Raw genomic sequence first — 7,691 nt, 5'->3', positions numbered from 1 at the left:
CAAAAAGTGTCGCATCTCCCGTTTCATCTGTCATCCGCCGACACCGACAGTTTAGCGTGGTGGACGGAGGCTGCGGGAAGGAAGGAAGAAAGGGAAGTGGGTGTCTGGTCCGGACGGGAAGGAAAAAGAAGACGAGAGGTTTGGAGGAGGGAAGGAGAGTGCAAATGGAAGGACTGTGAAAAGTGTAAGAAGTGCGCTGAAGGAGTCTGGGCGATGGCGGATGTAGAGAAAGTGTGAGGGTGTCGTGAGAAGTGAAGGAGTGCTGAAGGTGAGGGGGAGATTGCCCGAGGAGAGATGGAGGTGTTTTAGAAGAGAAAGGAAGAAGAGTATGAAGGAAAAGACGAAGGATAGGAAGTGAAGGAGTACTGAAGGTGAGAGGGAAAATTGCCCAAGGAGAGATGGAGGTGTTTTGGAAGAGAAAGGAAGAAGAGTATGAAGGGAAAGACGAAGGATAGGAAGTGAAGGAGTACTGAAGGGGAGGGGGAAGATTGCCCAAGGAGAGATGGAGGTGTTTTGGAACAGAAAGGAAGAAGAGTATGAAGGAAAAGACGAGGAATAGGACAATGTGAAAATACAAAGTGGAATATAAATGGGGGCTTCTGAGGGAAATAGAGAAGTGTTTGGTTAAGAGACAGGAAGGAAAGTATGAAGGAAAAGACAATGGCCCACGAAGAGAAACAGGAAAAAGTGTGAAAATTGTGAAACTGAAATAAAGTATGAGCTTCTTGGGAAGATGACGTTTAGAAGAGGCGGAAAGGAAAATATGAAATAAAAGAAAACAGAGCACGAGGAAAAAAACAGGAAGAGATAAACAAAGGAGGAATTAGAATGAAAATGGAGGTTTCAGAGACCGATATAGATGTATTCGAGAGGAAGAAAAGTGAAAAGGGAAAGAAAGAGGAAGAGAAGAACATTGAGAATAAAGAGGCTTACAGAAAAGTGAGTCAAAGGGGGTTTCATGATGAGAGATGAGGTGCATAAGGTGATGAAAGGAGTAAAATATATAAGGAAGGGGCGCGGAATGAGGACGAGAGGGGAGAGGAGGAAAAAGACGTGTGGTGGTGTGGGCGAGTAGATTACGCCGTCAACGAGTCAAGGGTCAGGCTAAGTGTGGTATCAGGTGACCCCTTCTGTTTGCAATACCGCGTCAACTCGCATTAATCTCCCCGCTGACGGCTACAGTTTACCATGCAGTGACCTCATTCATTCCCGCTCCATAACCGCTGAGGAGGAGAAGGAGGATTGGATATGAGGAAGAGGCGAGGGAATGCTTTACTAGATGTTCGTGAGAGAGGAGAGACATGCACGATACCTTCCCATCTTCAGGTTGTTTCCTCGTGAATGTGTGTGTATGGGTTTGTGTGTGTGTGTGTGTGTGTGTGTGTGTGTGTGTGTGTGTGTGTGTGTGTGTGTGTGTACGCGGCGATTAATGAGAAACGATGCAAAGGTGAAGAAGATCCGTTTGGTGAGGAAATAAGAGTTGTGATGATAGTGTGTGTGTGTGTGTGTGTGTGTGTGTGTGTGTGTGTGTGTGTGTGTGTGTGTGTGTGTGTGTGTGTGTGTGTGTGTTTTCCATCACTAACGCTGATGGAATTTCTCTCAGCATTATTATTCTTCGCCTGACCAATGGAAAATAACCAAAGACAATCTCTCTCTCTCTCTCTCTCTCTCTCTCTCTCTCAATATGTCTTTCCTACACACTTACTAATGCACCAAACAGTTTTATTTCCCAAACTTTTCCGCTTTTTCTCTTGCACAAACACACAATAAAACCCTGACACACAACTCCTCCTACTGACATCATTCCATTATGAGAAGCTGTCCCAGGAAGGGCATGCATTCTGTTCTGACTCATCTCTCCCACATCACAAAATTTATCAACCAGGGTAACTCAACGCATATATATGACCTTGACTTCTCTTCTAGCCACTCATTCTGTTTTCTTTTATCAGAGTAGCGTCTATAGTGGTCCTTTTTGTTGTTGTATTTGTTATTTCCACTCTTGAGCTGCCTTCTTTGCTGTAAAAAAAAATTAAAAAAAATCAACCAAAATTCTACCCAACTCAAACACCACCTTCTCTCACACCCACCCCAGTTTTAAGAGCTCACCCAAGGACCCTGCAAATTGGACACCCCCTTAGACTCCTTCATTAAAGTCATTTCAATATAATTAAAGGCAGCTGACGGAGGAAAAGAAACACGGATATTTCTGGACGTAGAGTTTCGCGCCGGGAGGGAATGTGGGTCGGGGCGCCTCACTGGGTTTACAGAGCATACACGGGAACGCATTACTCGGAGGGGCGGAGGAGGAGGGTTAGGGGAGGACGTCCGCCCGCCATCAGCCTAACACTTGAGCCCCTCGGCGTAAGTACTCGGGGCAGGGGAGGAGGGAATAATGGTAAGGTTTGTTTGGGGGACATTAAAAATCCATGGAGTGTGATAAAGAGCTTGGATACCTGCAGCGGCGTTCAATTTGCCTTCGCCCTCATATTTATACAGCGAATGCTTTACGGTGTGTGTGTGTGTGTGTGTGTGTAGGTGTGTGTAGGTGTGTGTGTGTGTGTTATTTATGGCGGTTAATTGAACGTGCTTTATTTCTTTTTTGTTTTTCCGTCCAACTCGTAATTGTTTGCTATCGCTTTAAAGGCTTCCGGCGATAACGTTGTGAATGTTTATGTGTGATATGTGTACGCTGATAGGATTATTTAAATGGGATTTCGCTCCGACCGTAGGCTGGGCTGTGTGTGTGTACGTGTGTGTGTGTGTGTGCGCGCGCGTGTGTGTGTGTGTGTGTGTGTGTGTGTGTGTGTGTGTGTGTGTGTGTGTGTGTGTGTGTGTGTGTGTGTGTGTGTGTGTGTGTGTGTGTGTGTGTGTGTGTGTGTGTGTGTGTGTGTGTAAGAAAATAGCACTGCAGATAGATAGGTAGATAGATAGAGATAGATAGACAGATAGATAGATAGATAGAGAGAGAGAGAGAGAGATAATCCTTCAATCCTCTCCCTACGGACCGAGGCATTATACTAACAAACTAACACCACAGCATGACCTTCATTCTTATCTGTGTAGCATTTTCTTTCATCATTTCCCTCTAAGCCTTTTCATCCCTCCAAGTTGACACCTCACACATCAAACCTCTTAAAATAGAAACACTTTATCCGACACGCTTTTTGAGAGGTATTTCATTTTCCCTTCCCTTCCCTGCACCTCCACCACCACCACCACCACCATCATCGCCGCCGCCGCCACCCTCACCGCCGCCACCCTCACCCTGCAAACGTCCACTTCATCTTGCCGTCTTATGGAAGCGAAAGGACGATGGGAAACACATTGCTCTAGAGGGACAATATATGAGAGTCTGGAATATTTCACTCTTTGCCTCTAAGTCGCGTGTGGGTGGGAGGGTAAGTGGGAGAGGGAGAGGTAGAGAGCGGGGGCGTGCTGGCTGGGGCGAAGGGGCAGGAAGAGAGAGAGAGAGAGTGTCAAGGAGAAAAGACCCCGCGCGCCCCACCCCGTAAAAATAGACGGCTCCCCTGAACGAGAAAGTAGCCTCGTTGCCGGCCGGACCTCCACTTGATGACGAGGGGCTGACGGCGGCGGCGATGGAGGAGAGGGAAAGGAAGGAGCCAACGAACGAACGAGAGAGAGAGAGAGAGAGAGAGAGAGAGAGAGAGAGAGAGAGAAAGAGCGAGGTCGGGGTCGGAAGGGGCGCGCGCCGAGGGGATATATAAGGGACCAGTGTGAGTGATGAGCGAGGAAAGAAGGAATAAAGTGTGAAAAATGGACGATATTGGACGGCGCCGTGTTCCGAAGCGAAGCGAAATTCAATCGATGCACTTAATGGAAATGGAGGTGGTGGTGGGAATAAGCGCGCGGTTAATGAAGCTGGAGGAGGAGGAAGGAGAAGGAGGGGTAGGAGAGGAGGTGGGAGGAGGGGCAGTGACAATAATTCTAAGAGGGAGAAAAGATAAAAGAAAAGAAATATGAGGGAATACTAACGAGATAACTTAATGGCCCTGGGGAGGAGAGAGAGAGAGAGAGAGAGAGAGGAGAGAGGAGGAGAGAGAGAGAGAGAGAGAGAGAGAGAGAGAGAGAGAGAGAGAGAGAGAGAGAGAGAGATAGAGAGAGAATTCTTTTTCCTCCTACAGGCCGGGGCATCATTCTTGCTGACAAACTAACAACACCCTCATGACCTTCGCTCTTATTTACGATTCTTTTCCTTTTTTCTTTTCCCTGTAAGTGCTTTCCTCCCTCCAAATTAACGCAGCACACTTTAGGCCTCTCAAAAGGGACACACTTATACCAAATTTGTTTAGGGTCACACAGGAGAGGTTCACAGGAGCGGTTACTGTCCTCCCTTAAGCAAGACTTTTTTCAGGTGCTGCCTATAGCCCCGGTAGACTGTTTTGAAGGGCCTCTTGGGCAACCCCAGCCTGTTAGTGGTGCAGGCGAATTTTATTTATAGTGGGGACTCGCAATATATGACTCTTGCTTGGCCTATGCTGTCCCCCGGTGCTCCATTTGATCAAAGTCATTGAAATTCGGGATGACTGAAGATGTGGGTAACATGTGGGTAATCTTCCGCCACTCAGCGATGGTTGAAAATTGCCAGCGTGCATCGGTGGGGCTCGAACCTAAGTCCACGGGCTCACTTCGCCAGCACGCTGACCACTCGGCCACCGCCTGCCCTAAAAATAAGGGGGGTGGGGGGAGTAATGAGGTTCCACCCGTACCCATACATAAATCAAAGCTATTTCCGGGAGGTGCTGGCTGGCGATCTCGAATCCAGCACGTAATCAGACAGTGGGTGACCGTATATGAATGACACCCACACCCACACCCACACCAACACCCCCCACACTCCCCCCACACACAAACACACTCAGACACACGCCAGACGAAGAGCCGAACGCGAGGACGTAGACACACACACCAGAGCCCAGCGACGCCCGGCAACAGGTCTGTGTTGGAGGGGAAGGGTGGAGAGAGGCCCCTCCTGAACCCTTCAGTGGCACGTCTGCACGCACGGGAACGTTGAAAAATGTCTTAATTACGCTTTTCCTTCGAAGTTAATGATGTATGTGACTTTATCTTCTTTAACTTAGTGTGTTTCCATGTCATATGACTGTATAATATTTCTTTCTTATCTTTTCTTTTTGATTTTATTTTCTATTCTATTTTTTTCTTTCTTTCTTCTCTCTCTCTCTCTCTCTCTCTCTCTCTCTCTCTCTCTCTCTCTCTCTCTCTCTCTCTCTCTCTCTCTCTCTCTCTCTCTCTCTCTCTCTCTCTCTCTCTCTCTCTCTCTCTCTCTCTCTCTCTCTCTCTCACGCTAAACAGAAAACACAACACTACCCACTCAATAATAAACAACACATATTTATCTTAACATTTATTTCCCTAAGCTCAGTCAGCCTCTAAAAAACTGCGTAAATATGCATCTGATATGGTGCGAATAAACAGTGATAGGCGTTTCTTTTAATATTTATGTCATAGTTTAATTGCGAAAGTCTTTAAAGGTCTCTCGCGTGAAGCATTTCCTTCCATTTTCAACTTAACATTTCCTCTTGCAACACTCACCTCGCCCCGGCTTTTGCAACACTACACAGCTTACGGCTTAGTGGCCTTTATATTTTCTGCAACACGTAGGTAATTGTTTTGTGTTCTGAGGCAACACTTGAAAATATGAAGTCAAAACGAACAACTAAATATACAAGCACATTACTAACAATACACATAAGAATGTAATTGAACAAGTAAATAAGCGAATAAACACTTAGATAGTTTCTTCTGTGCACGGCGTCTGAGGCAACGCTTGAAATTATGAAGTCAAAACGAACAACTAAATACCAAACACATTATTAACAATACACATAAGTAGATAGTTTCTTCTGTGCACGGCGTCTGAGGCAACGCTTGAAATTATGAAGTCAAAACGAACAAAATAAATACCCAAACCAACATATTAATACATACACAAAAAAATAAATAAAAAAACAAGAAAATAATCAAACAAACACGACTAAAAGAAGACGTTCATATTTACGAGAAAAAGAGAGAGGGAGAAATAAATATTTATAAACACCAAAAAGTTACACACGACAGAGTTTCAGGACGAGAAAACACGACGTGGATGGATCAGGAAATGAGATTGGGCGAGGATTTCCGACGCGCACACACACACACACACACACACACACACACACACACACACACAGGCATACACACACACACACAAGGAGGAAGGAAGGCAGGGAACATTTGTGAGGCACTGACGATGTATACAATTAAGATGGAACGAAGAGAGAGAGAGAGAGAGAGAGAGAGAGAGAGAGAGAGAGAGAGAGAGAGAGAGAGAGAGAGAGAGAGAGAGAGAGAGAGAGAGAGAGAGAGAAAACGGAGAAAAGGAAGGAACGGAGAGGAGGAGGAACGGAGACAGAGGGAATGGGAGACAGAGGGAACGGTGAAACGAAAGGAAAGTGGAACGGAGGGAAAAAAAGTGGCACGAAGGGATTGCCTAACTATAGGAAATCAGCGACGAGGAAAAAAAAAAAAAGAGAAGGAAAAAGATTGAACGCAGCGATAGCAAAGCAGGGAGAAATGTAGACCACGCGGAAGAGGGAAAGGGGAAAAATGGAGCGAATAGACGAAAGGGGACGATATACGAATTTCATCAGCATTCACCTAGGCACGTGTCGAGTCATGCTGTATGTGGCGGAAAGAAAGAAAGAGAGAGAGAGAGAGAGAGAGAGACTGTGGAGGGCAGTGTGTGGAGGAGAGAAGAGGGAGGATAGATGGGTGACAGGCAGCCGTGGAATAATGGATATTGGAATGTAGGGAACAAAAGGATAGAAAGGCTAAGAAAGAGAGACGCATTTCAGACAGACAGACAGATATACAAAACAACGAATATATACATGAAGACATAGAGACAGACACAGAAATACACGTACAGACCTAGAGAAACACACACAAAGACCATCAACCACAAAACGAGATAAGAAGACATACATACAGACTGCCAGGTAGAAAAAGAAAGATGTAGAGACAGACTGAAGAAAATAAAACAAAATCAAACACAAACATACATACAAACAGAGAAAAACGAACACACACACAAACAGACACAAAAACAGACTGCCAGATAGAAAAACAGATGTAGAGACAGATCGAAGAAAATAAAACAAGAACATACACAAACATAAGACAGAAAAAACGTAAACAGAAAGACCATTAAACACAAAAACAAACAAACAGACAGACATAAACAGCCAGACACAGACAGCGGGCCACGAACACCGAGAAGACAGCGACGAAGGGAGGGGGCGGCCGGGCGGGACTACGTTGCCTACGTCAGCGAGAAGACAAGATCTGATGGAGAATATGACCACAAGGGAACCGAAGAAGAAGCTTAAGATCACAGAGTCTTGAGCATCCACGAATTTCCATACAGAGAGGAGCATTAAAACTTTTTCCTCCGTTTTATGTTTGCCTGGTAGGTTTATATGTTTTCTGTCTGTCTGTGTCTGTCTTCCTGTCTGTCTGTATGTATATTAGTATGTTTGCATGTTATATGTAGAGATAGATATACATATAGATTTCCGAGTAAACATATATCTGGGTACAAATTTGTGTGTATGTATGTGTGTATGTATGTATGTATGTATGTGAACATCTATGTATATGATTATTTGTTT

This window comes from Eriocheir sinensis, chromosome 10 (genome assembly GCF_024679095.1).
Source record: "Eriocheir sinensis breed Jianghai 21 chromosome 10, ASM2467909v1, whole genome shotgun sequence".
Classification (NCBI taxonomy): Eukaryota; Metazoa; Arthropoda; class Malacostraca; order Decapoda; family Varunidae; genus Eriocheir; species Eriocheir sinensis.
The sequence above is the reverse complement of the archived record's forward strand: the minus strand, read 5'-3'. Positions refer to the sequence as shown.